Here is a 15,833-nt window from a genome sequence, read left to right as displayed (position 1 = left end):
ATGATAAGGACAGATTGAATAGGTTAGGACCAGTGATCAAGGTTGGTGCAGTTCCCATACCAGGCGGTGATACAGCCAGTCAGGATGCTCTCAGTGGTGCCCATGTAAAAGCCTGTCTCTGTTCCTCCTCTAATTCACAATCAGCACTTTTGTTTTTGAACATTCTGGGAGAGATTGTTATCCTGGCACCACTGTGTCAGGGTGTCAACATCTCCTCTATAAACTGTCTCATTACCGTTAGAAATAAGGCGAGTCAAAGTCGTGTCATCAGCAGGTTGGAGCTGTTTGCGGCAGTACAGTCGTGGGTGTAAAGGGAGCAGAGAAGGGGACTCAGAACACAACCCTGGGGGCACCTGTGTTCAGGACCAGAGATTTCCAGCATCTGAAGAATCTCTTGGGTTGTTGATACAACTCTTCCTTCCTCTACCCACGTTTCTCCCTGGAGGGAAACTCTCAGTTGTTCAAATTTCCATCAGTTGTCAGCTTAATATCTACAATGTTAGAACAATCTACCATCCACAAATACATTAAGATGCCAGACTGAAACACGTTTGGGTAACAACTTCCACACTCTCCGGACATTCTTTCATCCCCCTCTCCCATTGGACAGAAGATACAAACACCTGAAAGCACGTACCACCAGGCTGAAGGAGAGGTTCTATGCCGCTGTTGATCAGTCCACTAGTCTGATCAGATGCACTCTTCACATCACAATTTACCTCGTAATTTCCTTCCACCTTCCTGTCTACCTGCTCTGACTATCTCCATAGCTGTTACACTTCATTCTGCATTTAGTTATTGTTTCACATTATACTACCCCAATGTATTAGGTGTCAGTTTGGGGGGGGGGGATAAAAAGGTTTGAGTCCATTCTGCAATAGTTCACTTACCTTTGGTCCCCAACAGATTCTCAACACTCACCCGTGACTCCAAGTAGGTGTTTGCATGTGATGGCGGCCATGCCGTGGTTAAGCCGCTTTGACAGACGCGCTAAGCCAGGGTAGGCAGTGGACCTCATACCCAGGTGAGAAATGGCATGCCAGTCCTAGCATGAAAAGGCAGCTCGGGCGGACTGAGCGGATGAGATCAACAGTGACATTCAACAGCCGGGAAGGCGGCTCTGCAATGCTTCAAGGACAGTGAAGTACACGATAAGGCACAGAAGTAGTCATGGGCCTCAGTTGTAATGACTAATCTTACCGCCGGACCTGGACTTCTGAGGTCGAGAGAGGGGATCAGACTTTCCCGTTCATAAACTCTCCCGCACAGGTTTCTTAGTGCAGTTCATATCATTTAAGAACTTCACAAATCTGTCATATTCAGGATAAGATGGACAGCCAATCAATTTATCACCTCAATGTACTGTTGTAAGGAATTGCTTTGTATTAACGGTATGTAGGCTATTCACTGTACTTCAGTACATGTGAAAATAACAAACTGAAATCTAAGGAAATGAACAAACGGGTCTATGTTTCTGGTCGAGACCCTTCATCAGGAGTGGAAGGGAAAGGACAAGACTCCAGAATAAAAAGGTGCGGGGTGGGGGAAGGTAGCCTGGCTGGAAGGTGATAGGTAACGGCTAAGTGGGAAAGGTAAAGGGCTGGAGAAGAAGGAATCTGATAGGAGAGGAGATTGACCATGGGAGAAAGAGAAGGAGGAGGGGCACCCTGGGGTGTGATAGGCAGGTGAGAAGATGTAAGGGGCCAGAGTGGGGAATAGAAAAAGAGGGAAGGGGGAGGGAAATGTGGAAGGAGAAATCGACGTTCGTTCATCAAGTTTGAGGCTACCCAAACAAAATATGAGATGTTGCTCTTCCATTTTGGCAGTGGCCTCGTTGTGGAGCAAGAGGAACCATGGACAGAGATGTTGGAATGGGAATGAGAGTTGGAAATAAAATGGTTAGGTACTGGGAAATTCCACTTTCGGTGAATAGAGCAGAGGTGCTCGACAAAGCGGGCCCCCAATTTACAACCTATCTCACCAGTGTAGATCAGCACTGGATACAACAGACCACCCCAGCACATTCACAGGTGAAGTGTTGCCTCACCTGGAACGATTATTTTGGGCCCTGAAAGGAGGTGAGGGGGCAGGTGAATGTGCAGGTGGATCACTTTGGCCACTTGCAGGAATAAATGCTAGGAGGGAGAATAGAGAGGAAGGACAAATGGACCAGGGATTCATGGAGGGCAGCGAGCCCTGTGAAAAGCAGAGAGCTGGGTAGGGGGAGGGAAAGTTGTGTTTGCTGGTGGGATCCCTTAGAAGATGGTGCAATTGGTGGTGAATTAAGAGCTGGATGCAGGGGCATATGGGGTAGGTAATAACAAGAGGATCTCTACCACTGTTAAAGCAGCGGGAAGAAGGGATCAGCGCTGATATCTGGGAAATGGAGGCGATCTGGACAAGGGCAGCATCAACAGTGGAAGAAGAGAATCCCTGTTCTTTGAAAAAGGAAGACACCTCTGATGTCTCCTGAATAAACAAATGTTTTGGTTCAAGTAATACATCCCATCATCTGCCTGTTTAACCATTTAATTTCTTTTAATCTTCCTGCATTACCATCAATTCCTTAGAGATTCCACTTGATCACACGAGGAGCAAACTTACGGTGCCTGATTAACTTGCCAGGCCACACGTTGTTGGGATGTGGCAGGAAACTGGAGGACCCGGGGGAGCCCGAATCACGTGGTGACATGGTGCACGTTCCAACTCCATACAGGCAGGGGTCAGGATTGATCCCTGTGAGGAAACAGGTTTAATACCTGCACCAAACATGCCTCCCCATAGCCAGAAGCCAGAGGAGCACGAACAATTAGAAATGCAAATTAGTCAAAGGATTTTACTGTAAGGGGATCAGAAAATGGAGAGGTGCAACACACATGGAAATGAATAAACAGTTGATGTTTAGGGCCGAGACCTTTCTTCAGGACTGGAAAGGAAGGGGGAAGATACCAGAATAGAAAGCAGGTGGGTTGAGAGGGAAAGGGGAACTAGGTAGATGATGATAGGTGCAGTCACGTGTGTGAGAGGGGTGAAGGGCTGGAGAAGAAGAAATTTTCCACACCTTGGATTCCGGGGATGTGGGCAGTACATTGACACGGCCGTTGCCTCACAGTTCCAGCGACATGGGCTCAATCTCGACCTCTGACGCTGAGTTTGGAGTTTATAGGTTGTTCCTGTAACTGTGTGGCTTTTCCTCCGGGTGTTCCAGTTTCCTCCCACCTTCTGGAGCCGCACAGATTGGCATATTAATTGGTGGAGTTAACCCTTTCCCCGATACAAACGCCAGCCCTCAAACTGCAACGAGATGTCCGGGATGCCTAGCTGTAGGAATCCTTGCTTGGAGACACACTGGGGTTTGGTGCAGTCAACATTTAAGTCCCTGTTTGTGATGTAATGGCCGTACCTTATTTCCTGATCACATTTTCACAAATAAAGTTAAATTTTAGCACTACAATGTGAAAATCAAGATGCATATTGTGATAAATGACAGCTTCTACTGGAAAGTCATCCAACTTGGAGAAGACATACTTTGTTTAGTCTTTATCATGCTCATCCTCCAGTGTCTGGAGATGTCCGTAGGGGGAATGTTGCTCATTGGCACATCCTGAGGGGCAGGAATGTGCTACAAAACACACCAGGGCTCTGCAGTGAAGAGCAGAGTCTATGGTCCTGTACCACTGAGCTGGGTCCTGTGTAACAGCCCCTCTAATGCTTCCTGGGCGCACTGAGTTGAAGAGGAAACAGGACTGGCGTTCATAGAGCAGAAATGGTGAAGATGAGAGGGAGAGGACAATTTTAAGGTGATTGGTGGAAAGTATAGGGGGTATTGTTCCCTCTGAGGTGTGCACGTGTACACATCTTTTGCTATTAGCGCAGAAAGAATTTTTAACTGCGCAGAAAACTTTGTCACTCTCGGCCTTGTTGGCATGTTAAGTATTTCTCATGTTCATACACAATCACATTTCCTTTTCCGGTTTCTGATGTGGGCAGTTCTGACAACGCGGAATTTGTGATGATTTTTTTGCAGATTTTAGAACCGGCTATTTTATATCGTTTATATTGACAAAATTATTCAGTGCGCACGTGCTGTTGTCATTGGGTGAAAAATTGCACAGCATGGGATTTTTGCACAGTGCTCATTACAAATTAGAGGGAACATTGACAGGGGAAATGTTCATTACAATGAGAGTGGTGGGTGAGTGGAATGCCCTGCTCAGTCAGGTGGAAGACCCAGATGCATTTAAGAATCACTCAGATAGGTACATAGATGACAGAAGAATGGAATACTACATGGGTGGGAAGGGGTTGATTGATCTTGGAGTAGATTAAAAGATCAGCACAACATCATGGGCCGAAGGGCCAGTACTGTGTTATAATGTTCTAAGAGATTGTATTGATTTGATGCAACAATTGCATTTCCAGTGTATATAATGATGGATAAAATACGTATATTGGGAAAAAATGTATTATATGCTCGATGAACACACAGAATGACACCCTGATTGATTATATTTACTGTATATATACATATATAATGAATAAAGTTTACTTCTGGGAAAAAAAGAGTGCAGGGTAATCACATCACTGAACTCTGAGAGCACTTGGGAGAGAAGCTAGATAAGATAGATTTCATTATAAAACTCCTTCAGGCATTCCATGAGGAAGGATCAGGCAACAAAGGAACCTGAAGCCCACACAGAATAAGATGAGAGGAGTAGCAAGGTCGTTTCAAGTCAGGAGACCTTAGACGGGGAGCTCAACAGTTCTACCTAGAATCTGTCAGAAACGATGCACTTAGAAAGAATATCTTCAGTAAGTTCCGGATTTCTCCACACGCAGGGCTGCAGGTTTGAAAAAGAATGATGTGGAGAAGAGGATGACAACTTGGGCCCAGATTTACCGGCTGCTCCTTCAGAAAGGAGGCGTGACACTGACTTGCCAATAGAGGGCAGTGTTGATTGAAAACTAAGCTGACGGTGGTGGAGGAAACTGTCTCACCTCTCCCACTGCCATTCTCCCACCAACAATTTTAAGAGAGGAGCCAGGCCACGGGATATTGAATGGTGCTCATACTTTTTCCAAAACAGAGAATTTACAGCTAAACCAACACTTGATTCAAACCACTCTGGTCTAACAAGCTGAAACAGTATTTTGCCTGCATCCAACTTTCACTGAAACGTGCTTAGCAAGTGGTGGTGACAGAAGCCCGGGACACGGGTCTGTCCAGACCTGGTGCAGATTTCTACGCTGTGATTCCAGTTACGTTCCCGGGGAGAATGGAACAGCATGAACAGATCTGAACTTCCATTTCAGGCTCAAGATCTACGACCGGATTACATTGACATACAGAACTGGACTGGGGATGGAGCTTAAAAGGAGGGAAAAGCTGAGTTGCAACTATGGGAGAGGCTACACTCGTGTGCAACTTTCATCCGGTAAGTTAGGGTGGAGAAGTCTACACTGGAGGCACTTGGGAGAAGGTTGTCCCAGGCTGATTCCAGAGATGAAGAGAAGGTTTTCATTCAGCAGGGAGGACCTGAACGCACAGAAGTCCGAGGGAAAAAAAGGAGGTAATCTAGAGAATCATTTACACCCTAACGGAGGTTTAGAAGGGCAAGATATCGAGAGAATCGAGAACCAGGGGAATATTTCACAGAGATGAATTAAGGCACAGGCAAGAAGGAATTTCTTCTCAGAGATAGGAATCTTGAATTTTCCTAATAGAACAGAAAATGCAAGAAACACAGGATGGGTCAGGCAGCACCTAAGCAAAGAGAAACTGAGTTAATTGTTTCAGGTCATGTTGGAAATGGAAAAGAGGGAATAAAACTAAGTTAGAATCAAGCTAAAGGGAGAGAGGGGGCAGAATGGCAGGGACAAAGGGAGGATTGGGATTGAGAGAGGCCAGGGTTGCCATGAAGATAAGTTTTAAATGAGATCGTCCTGACCGACTGCCCTCGGTGAGGGCAAATGTTATCCTGATGAAGAAAAGATAACGTTCTCCCTCACCAACTGTCCCCCAAATGCAGTAACCTGATAGCCTTATTCATTGCTTATCCTCTGATTAATTTTGTACTTGCTGCATCTGCAGGTCTTTTATTTAGCTTTTTCATTGCAACTCTCTGCACAGTGAGACGCTGGGCTGAATTATTAAAATATATCCAGAGTTGAGATAACTCCTTGGAGGGAAGGGCTACTGGGGACTGGATTTCAAAGTTTAGTTGCGGCAAGCTCAGACCAGCTGTGATCCAACTGGATGGAGGAAAAGGATGGAGGGGCCAAATGGCAGACTTGTGTTCCTACTTCTTCAGTGAGAATATGATACAGGTGTGTCTCTACTCTTTGACTGTTCACTATCGTAACAACTGCAACCAGTGGTACAAGGCGACATGAAGAGGACATGCAGTCTAGACAGTGGCACGGGGATTAATAGACGTGGAGAGGAGGCTCCAACACCTACTCTCTCACAATATCCTCCTTAGCTCATCTTACAGTTACGACATCCGGACAGGTTTCATGGCTCCCTGTGAATGGGAAAAGAGTGGGGTTTTACATAGAGCAGAGACAAGCCCCATAAACTTCCTCTCACACTTGTTCAAGCCTCCCTTCTCTAAGCTGTCTGCAAAACATTGCCACATCACAAGCACCATCCTCTTAAAATGAATGCTATCCTCAGACTGTGCCCTCTTGTCCTAGACTCCCCCACTATTGGCAGCATCCTTTCCACATCTACTCTGTCTAGGCCTTTCAACATTCAAAAGGTTTCAATGAGATCCTACTTCATCCCTCTAAATTCCAGTGAGTGCAGACCCAGAGCTATCAAACGTTCCTTGTATGATAACCCTTTTATCCCAGAATCATCCTTGTCAACAGCCTCCAGACCCTCTCCAATGCAAGCACATCTTTTCTTAGATGAGGAGCCCAAAACTGTTCACGATGCTCAAGATGAGGCCTCACCAGTGCCTTATAAAGCCTCAGCATCACATCCCTGCTCTTGTATTCAAGACCTCTTGAATTGAATGCTAACATGGCATTTGACTTCCTCACCACTGACTCAACCTGCAAGTTAACCTTTAGGGTGTTCTGCACCAGAACTCCAAGGTCCCTCTGCATCTCAGATTTTTCGATTTTCTGCCTGTTTAGAAAACAGTCTGCTCATTTATTTCTGCTACCAAAGTGCATGACCATGCATGTCTTCTGCCTGGATCCACGCTGGGTCAAAAGATACAAAAGTCAAGGTTTTCCTTCCCTGGGGTTGATTGTGCCGTCACTTTGTGCAACGAGGGCCTTTGTTATATGTATTGGATATCTCTAGTCTAGATATAACGCACTGGTGGATATCCCTTGATCGTTCAAAATTGTATTTTTATGCAAATCTAACTTCCGTCTTTAACCAGATCATGTGAAGCCAATGCCCTTTTCAGTCCTATTCCTCCTGCTTCGGAGCCGACTTTCCCGTTGAACAATTGTGAAAGGTGCATTTCTGCCCTGTGTGTTCCGAGGTTTGCTGGGAAGGGACTACCGGTGAGCATTAGCACTGGTCAATGTCAGTGTCGCAGCTCCGAGCTCAACCTAATGCTCACTCAGTTGACTTGATTCAGAGACAACACTGCTTTATCCTAACAACCACAACCCGTCCACCTTTTCTCGTCAGTTCTCTGCAGGTAGGGGATGTTCTTCCACCCTTTCTTCATCACGTTCACTGATCATCAATAGGGTTTCCCATTTTGGTTGCCAACGTCGGAAAATCCATCCTCGAACCACATTATTTTGCTTATTTCAAAAATAGGTTTAATTTACATAATTATGTTTACAGCAGAAATACAAAACTGTGTGTGGGCTCCAGTATGTTCATAGTTTCGCCGAGCCTATACATTCATAACATGTACTGTGCTCAGCTCTGGTCACCTCACTACAGGAAGGATGTGGAAACCATAGAAAGGGTGCTGAGGAGATTTACAGGGATGTTGCCTGGATTAGGGAGGATGCCTTATGAGAATAGGTTGAGTGAACTCAGCCTTTCCTCCTTGGAGAGACGGAGGATGAGAGGTGACTTGATAGAGGTTTACAAGACAATGACCAGCATTGATCTGGTGGACAGTCAGAGGCTTTTCCCCAAGGCTGAAATGTCTAGCTCGAGAGGGTACAGTTTGAAGCTGCTTGGAAGTAGGTACAGAGGAGATGTCAGGGGTAAGTTTTTTTACGTAGAGAGTGCGTGGAATGGGCTGCTGGCGACGGCAGTGGAGGCGAATACTAAAGGATCTTTTAAGAGACTCCTGGATGGCTACATGGAGCTCAGAACAATGGAGGGCTATGGGTAAAGCCGAGGTAGTTCTAAGGTAGGGACATGTTCGGCACAGCTTTGTGGGCCAAAAGGCCTGTACTGTATTTTTCTATGTTTCTATGCTTTTTCTATATAATTATATTCATAGCAGAAACACAAACTGTGCATCGGCTCCACTATGTTCATAGTTTTGCCCAGCCTATACGTTCATAATGTTGTCAAGACTACACAACAGTACAGTCATCAAACTCAGGCATTCTGTGCACAAGGATCTGATGCACCTCACACTCAGTGGCCACTTTATTAGGTACACCCGTGCACTCGCTCATTAATGCAGCTCTCTAATCAGACTATCATATGGGAGCAGCTCAATACAGAAAACATCCATATATGGTCAAGAGATTCTCTTGTTCCCCAGACCGATCAACACAATCGGGAATAAATGTGACTTTGACCCTGGAATTATTGTTGAATCCAAACGGGGTGGTTTGAGTATCTCAGAAACTGTTGATCTTCCGGGATTTTCACGCACAACGATCTCCAAAGGTACGAAAACCAAAACAAAGCAGAACAATTAAAGATCGAGTAAACTGTGTTTCTGTGTGCCTTGTTATGGAGAAGTCAGAGGAGAATGGCCTGACTGGTTCAAGCTGACAGGAAGGTGTCAGTAATTTAAAAAACCACCTGTTACAACAGAGCTGTGTGGAAGGGCATCTCTGAACGCACAATACGTTGAACCATGACGTGGATCGGCTACAGCGGCAAACGAACACCAACATATACTCAATGGCCACTGTGTTACCTAATAAAGAGGCCAAGGAATGTATGCAGTCTCTTTGAATAGCAAACCATCGTGTGTTCAGGTGTTTGCCTGATTGCTACACAGGACCCCGTCCCTTAGTATCCGGTATCCACAGGACTCTCGCCGGTGGCCTTTCCTGCAAAACACAAGGACAAGGACAGCGGAATGATATCTAAATGCTCAATAAGGAGCTGTAAGGTGCCCTTGAGAGACAAAGTCTGGAAAGCAAGTTTTGCTGCTCCAAGTTTCCCCTGAGCTGACCACCAGCTGGCGTACTTAATTAAAAATAATTTTAAAAACTACAGATGCAAGAATTATTCAAAAATATAAACAACAGTGTTGGAAAAACTGAAGCCTTCAGACCGCAACTGTGGAAGAGAAATGGAGCTAACTTTCACCCTTCGTGCACGCCGCTCTGAATTCATTTCTGTGGCTGCAAATTCTAACCAGAAATTCTGCAAAGATGTTTTCACTTGTGGCAATACTGGTTTTCTCGCATTCGCACGTCCACTCCCACTTTACTGGCATCTGTGCTAATGCATTCCAAATTCATGTCAAACCTGTATTATCCACTGCAACGCGACAAAATCCAAACAAAAAAGAAGGTGAATCTCAGGGTTGTGTACCGTATGCATATTTTGATAACAAATGTACTTTGAATTGAAGTGTTGAAAATTATTTTGAAACTGAAACGTCTCCAGTACTGGTAATAGCAACAGAGAATGCAGAAAACCGGTCAGGAAGCAACTGTGGAAAGAGAAACTTTACTAAGTTCGGGAAATTTCAGTTGTTTTGTGCAGCGTTTGCTGTCACCCTATCTCCTGATCTCTTTGTGAAATGTGATCTTCATCCTTGCTGATCATTTATTGAGTTTATGTGTAATGTGTGATGTTCCAACAGATATATCAACTCTGGTAAAAGCATTATGACTTGGCCGGAGTTATCCCAGGTGGGAAAAAAACCAACCTGTCACCCCAACCCCATCACACACATCCCTAGCCCCTGCTGAGGAGCCATTCTAAACTTCAGAGAACTTTCATGGCAGGTAGCTCATTATACTGTACGTCTGTGTGAATTGTAGCCTCAGTGAATCTCCATTCTCTGACCGAGACTCAACTTTCACGGACTCAAGATCAAATCGAAATGGGAGCAAGAGTAGCCACCAGGCCCCTCGTGTCTGTCGGGCCTTTCCATATGGTCCGGTCTGACAGGTCTCAGGCTTGATCACCTCTGTTCCAGTTCCCCATAAGTTTTAAACTGCTGATGCTTCAATGTTTGATATTTTAGTTTTCCCTGGATTTTGTGTGGTGGGGCGGGAGTTCAGAATCCCTGGTTGTAACACTCATTCATGTGAACAATGGGTTGGGGCTGAATATTTTGTCAGGGCGCTGTAGCTGGAGTCCAGGAAGTATACCCTGCCTTGTTGAGTTGTGGTCGATCATTGAAGTCTCTGAAATGGTGATTTAAGATGACGCCTCATTGTAATATTGTCTACAGTTGGTGTAACGGCAAAACAAAAATCTGAAATCAAACCAAACAATTCCCACCAGCCTGCGACGCCAGACGGAGTTGTTCTACCTACTTAACTCACCCTTGATTCCAATTAAATGTGTGTTTCAAAGAGTCTAATCCTTTATTCGATTATTTATTAGTAATTAGAAAACATACAATATCGAAGCAATATTAAGTGATATTAAGCAGTCAGCAAAAACATGACCTCTGCGTTTCCAAGCTACAACATACAAAGAAATAAGCAATAGTATGATACTTATTCCATTTGCTTTTACCACCACCCCACTAATGTGACCACTTATTATAATAAAGATAATTAATGTGCAGCACAGAAATCATGGCTCCCACAGTTGGTTATGCTGAACTTTCACTGGAGCCAGCTTCATCAATGTTTGTATCTCTTGTTTAGTTGAAGTTCTGTTCGCCCTGATCAGATCTGCAGTGTCTCAGATTTGAAATTAGCATTTCGGCCTCCAAATTTGCTGTCTCTGCCACCATATTCCCCAACTTTTCCTTCATCTTGTTCCATTTCTTCTTTTCCAACGCTTGTTGATACTTGAACTTGTAATAACCCTCCTCAGTATAGTCACAATAAGTCCACCTCAGGATGATTTTTAGTAATACCAGTGAGCTTACAGATAGTATCAGCACAATGCTGCCAATTATCTGTCAGGATTTTAAAAAAAACAAGAAGCTTATAAACAGCATGAGAGTAAATATTGAGCTTGCACAGCTGCTGAAATTGAGCAGGTATTTTTTCAACGAGGCCATCCATTGCTCCAATACTCATTCCCTGTACTAAATCCATATCATATTATTCCATTCTAATCTAAAGAAAGCCATCAATCACTGCTTTGTTTGCACTCAGAGTGAGCCAGGTACCAACTGGTGAAGATCTGCATAGGGTCACTACCCTCAAACTAAAGAGCTTCTCCCTTTGTATTTACTTTGAATGCCCACAAGAAAATGAATGTTAGGGTATGAGAGGTTGGAGGTGTTGTGGATAGTGTGGAGGTCTGTCAGAGGTTACAGCGGGTCATTGATAGGATGCAAAACTGGGTTGAGAAGTGGCAGATGGAGTTCAACCCAGATAAGTGTGAGGTGGTTCATTTTGGTGGGTCAAATATGATGACAGAATATAGGATCAATGGTAAGACTCTTGGCAGTGTTGAGGATCAGAAGGATCTTGGGGTCTGAGTCAATGGGATTCTCAAAGCTGCTACGCAGGTTAACTCTGTGGTTAAGAAGGCATACGGTTCATTGGCCTTCTCAACCATGGCATGGAATTTAGGAGCCAATAGGTACTGGTGCAGTTATATCGGACCCTGGTCAGACCCCACTTGGAGTTCTGTGCTCAGTTCTGGTCGCCTCACTACAGGAAGGATGTGGAAACCATAGAAAGTGCAGAGGGGATTTACAAGGACATTGCCCGGATTGGGGAGCGTGTCTTATGAGAATAGGTTCAGTGAACTCAGCCTTTTCTTTTGGAGTGATGGAGGATGAGAGGTGACCTGATCGAGGTGTATAAGATGAGAGGTATTGATTGTGTGGATAGTCAGAGGCTTTTTCCCCAGGGCTGAAATGGCAAACACGAGGGGGCATAGTTTAAAGGTGCTTAGAAGTAGGTACAGAGGAGATGTCAGGGATAAGTTTTTTACGCAGAGAGTAGTGTGTGCATTGAAGTGGGCTGCCGGCGATGGTGGTGGAGGCGGATATGATAGGGTCTTTTAAGAGATTCCTGGACAGGCACATGGAGCTTAGAAAAATAGAGGGCTATGGGTAACCCTAGGTAATTTCTAAAGAAAGTACATGTTGGGCACATCTTTGTGGGCCGAATTGCCTGTAGTGTGCTAGGTTTTCTATGTTCTGTATTTCTATGTAAATTGTGACATATATATCCTTGCATAATAAATTTACTTCGAACTTTTATGACTGCGATGCGATGCCCATAGACGCTAACCTATTTTCCCTACATTTATTCCGTATCCACTTACTCTTTTCGTCCGTAAGTCCCTATATTTAACTATTTCCGTCTCCAACTCCTCATCTAGCACCTCTTTCCAGATATTCACCACCATTTTGTGGAAAGCCTATCGTTCAAATCACCCTGTAAATTTCTGCTTCTTACTTTAAACCTGTGCCATCATTTCTATGTCAGTTCTGGGCGCTTTCTCGCATCTGAATTATGATGTGCCGGGGCGGTAACGGCGCGGATAGATCCACTGGCCAGAGTCCTGCACTGTTATAATCGCAGACTTTAAGCAATATCTGACGATACTCACCCGGGACCGGAAGCAATAGTCGCGCAGAGAAGACGAAGTTTCGAGGTTGCAAAACTCATTGCATTTCCGATGGCCGTGCGTCCGGTTGACTGAAACGGCGAAATAACAAGCGACATAGTCCCCATCCAGTAGTAAAATAACAACCCATATGATAGATGGGATCGATATTTGCATCAGTGTGTTCAATACAAAACAAATTTGACTGTAGGTGTTCCAGCAACCACAGCTTGCATTGTTACTTTGCAACAGTTGATAACTCTCCGGACATGGTCTGCACGTTCCACACTTAAACATTCGCAGCGAACCGGGTACCACCATCATACTGATGAGAAGGAGGACAACTGTGGGTACAATAAAAGCAAGATCCGAATGGGTAGCGTTCCATTCCGGATCACAGGGACATGGGCTGTTTTTCTCCACCAGAGACTCTAATCCATACAGAACTGCTGTTAATGCTGCATTCCCGATGACGCTCAAAGCGGCGGGAACGAGGTTCGACAAGAGTTCTTTTACGTTGGCCACCGTTCCATCGCAGTCACACAGTTCTCCGGCTCCAACACTCTTAATAAAGCGACCGTCACAGCAATGGGTGCGAAGATGTGCAGGAGTTCTTATTTAATCCGCAGAACTTCACGCAGAAGGGGAGGTTACGGAAGGGTTGTTGCGAAGTCCTCGGTAAGTTTTGGACCACGCCTTCCTTAATACAGATTCCTGCCCTTGATAAAATATACATTATGCATTGTGCATAACTTTATTTATATTCAGTATGTCGTTCGGCCTAAATATTGAAGGTATAATTGGTTCTCTACATTTGTAGTGTCAGCGCCTCTGTCTTCGGGTCGCTGTTACCACTTACGTTTTTGCTTCTGGCCAAGGAAGAAATTTCCAATGTTTAGTCCCTCAAAGTCTAATGCGGAAGGAGGTTCAATGGTAGATCGATATGTGTCCCCGGTAACAGCCCGTAAATCAGGTAACACACACAAAAAGCTGGTGGAACACAGCAGGCCAGGCAGCATCTATAAGGAGAAGCACTGTCGACGTTTCGGGCCGAGTCCCGAAACGTCGACAGTGCTTCTCCTTATAGATGCTGCCTGGCCTGCTGTGTTCCACCAGCTTTTTGTGTGTGTTGTTTGAATTTCTAGCACCTGCAGATTTCCTCGTGTTTGCTCCGTAAATCAGGTAACTTGTTTGAACCCCTTGCATTCTCCTGCAGACCTTCATTACAAATCGACTCTCCGTACGAAAACTGGGCATTGATCCATGCATATCGCAGTTGTCCCGAGGTCAGTGCTGTGTTGGGAGTGTGACTGTCAGCGGGATTCTTGTTGCTAAACATTCTTACCTTGCTCTGTTACCTGCATGGTAACTGATTTCACCTGTGCCTGGTTATTCTGAATGTTTAAGCTGTGAATTGTGCTGTTCCTTCACTCAGTCTATTAGCCAACGTTTGATCGTGTATCTGTCTTGTAATCCAGTGCGCTTTCCTTTTGAATGTTTTTTTTTGCCTTACATTGCAATTTTTATATTGTGGACCGGTTTGATTTTGGAACTTTTGATTCAGTCTGTTGTGTTTTTTGGATTTGCTTGCCGGCTGCTCTTTTACTCTTGTTTTACTTATGTCCGGCCTTCTGATTTAGATTATTGACTGTGTTTTGGAACTGTGCTGGAAAGGCAAAATATCCCTGTAGTACTTGCCTGGGTATTCATTCCGGCCTCCCGTGTGATCTCTACATCTCCGTTCATTTCTCATTCATCCTCTTGGGGACAGTGGTAGAGTTCCGGACTGTCACGCCGGAGACCGTTGTCAAGCGCATCAGGCCCGTCAGTGACTCTGACTTTCAGAAAGGATTCTGGAGGGAAGGCCCCCTCCTATTGCCATCCAAGTGAGGTATTTGTGCTTATTGGTGATTACTATCAATGAGCCAATCTGCCACATGCCTTTGACCATCCCACACGGGCCATTCCCGTACAGGGACTGCCGGGCATTACGTGTTAAGGCCATAAGGCATAGGAGCAGAATTAGACCATTCAGCCTATCGAGTCTGCTCCGCCATTCCATCATGGGAAATCCTGGATCCCGTTCATTCCCATAACTGTTGATGCCCCGACCAATCAGGAAACTACTAATTTTCGCCTTAAATATATCCACGGTCTTGGCTTTCACAGCTGTCTGTGGCAGAACATTCCTCTCTCTAGCTTCACTACTGTCTGGCTAAAAAAGAAATCGCCCTTACCTCTGTTCTAAAGGGTCGCCCCTCAATTACGAGGCTGTGTCCTATCGTTCTGGACACGCCCACCATCGGAAACATTCTCTCAAAATTCACCTTTCAGCAGTCGATAGGTTTCAATGAGATTCCCCGCATTCTTCTAAATTCCAGGCCCAAAATCTTCAAACGTTCCTCATATGTTAACCCCTTCATTCCCAGAATCAGCCCCCTGAACCTCAGAGGCCAGAGATTGACTGGCCGCTGAAATTGTGTAAATCAGGAATGAAATCTAAGTGGATCGGGTAGAGAAAATATTGACTTCATTCGCCACAGGCACTGTACATCGAAACGTTCAGTGAAACCCATCACTTGAGTCAATGACCAACACAGTCCCAGGATGTCCCGGGAGCATCCCGCAAGTGTCGCCAGGCTTCCGACACTGACATAGCATGCCCACAACGTACTAACCCTAACCCGTACAGACAGTACTGTGCAGAGGTTAAGGAGCAGATATATAGCTAAAGTGCCTAAGACCTTTGCACAGTACGATGCTAATTGTATGTACTGCACTGTATTGTTGCCGCTAAACAAACACACAAACAAATTTCATGACATTTCGTGCCTCTTTCAGCCCGGCTGTGTGGTCAGCATATGTCTCATTTCTGTTTTACACTTTCTGTCAATTATTTCACTCCTGAAAGAGCCGTTTACATATGATCTTCCCTCTTCCAGGAATTTACTATTCT

General features: G+C 45.0%; 1 long non-coding RNA gene across 1 annotated transcript in view; it reads left to right on the top strand.

The window, feature by feature from the left end:
- Positions 1–4,514: 4,514 nt before the first annotated feature.
- Positions 4,515–15,833, top strand: part of LOC140738005 (uncharacterized) — a 41,587-nt gene continuing 30,268 nt past the window's right edge. The window contains exon 1 of the long non-coding RNA XR_012101279.1: positions 4,515–4,649. This is a non-coding gene — a long non-coding RNA (uncharacterized lncRNA). The remainder of the gene's footprint in view (positions 4,650–15,833) is intronic.

The sequence above is a fragment of the Hemitrygon akajei genome, chromosome 2 (assembly GCF_048418815.1).
Source record: "Hemitrygon akajei chromosome 2, sHemAka1.3, whole genome shotgun sequence".
Taxonomy (NCBI): Eukaryota; Metazoa; Chordata; class Chondrichthyes; order Myliobatiformes; family Dasyatidae; genus Hemitrygon; species Hemitrygon akajei.
The sequence above is the reverse complement of the archived record's forward strand: the minus strand, read 5'-3'. Positions and strand labels throughout refer to the sequence as shown.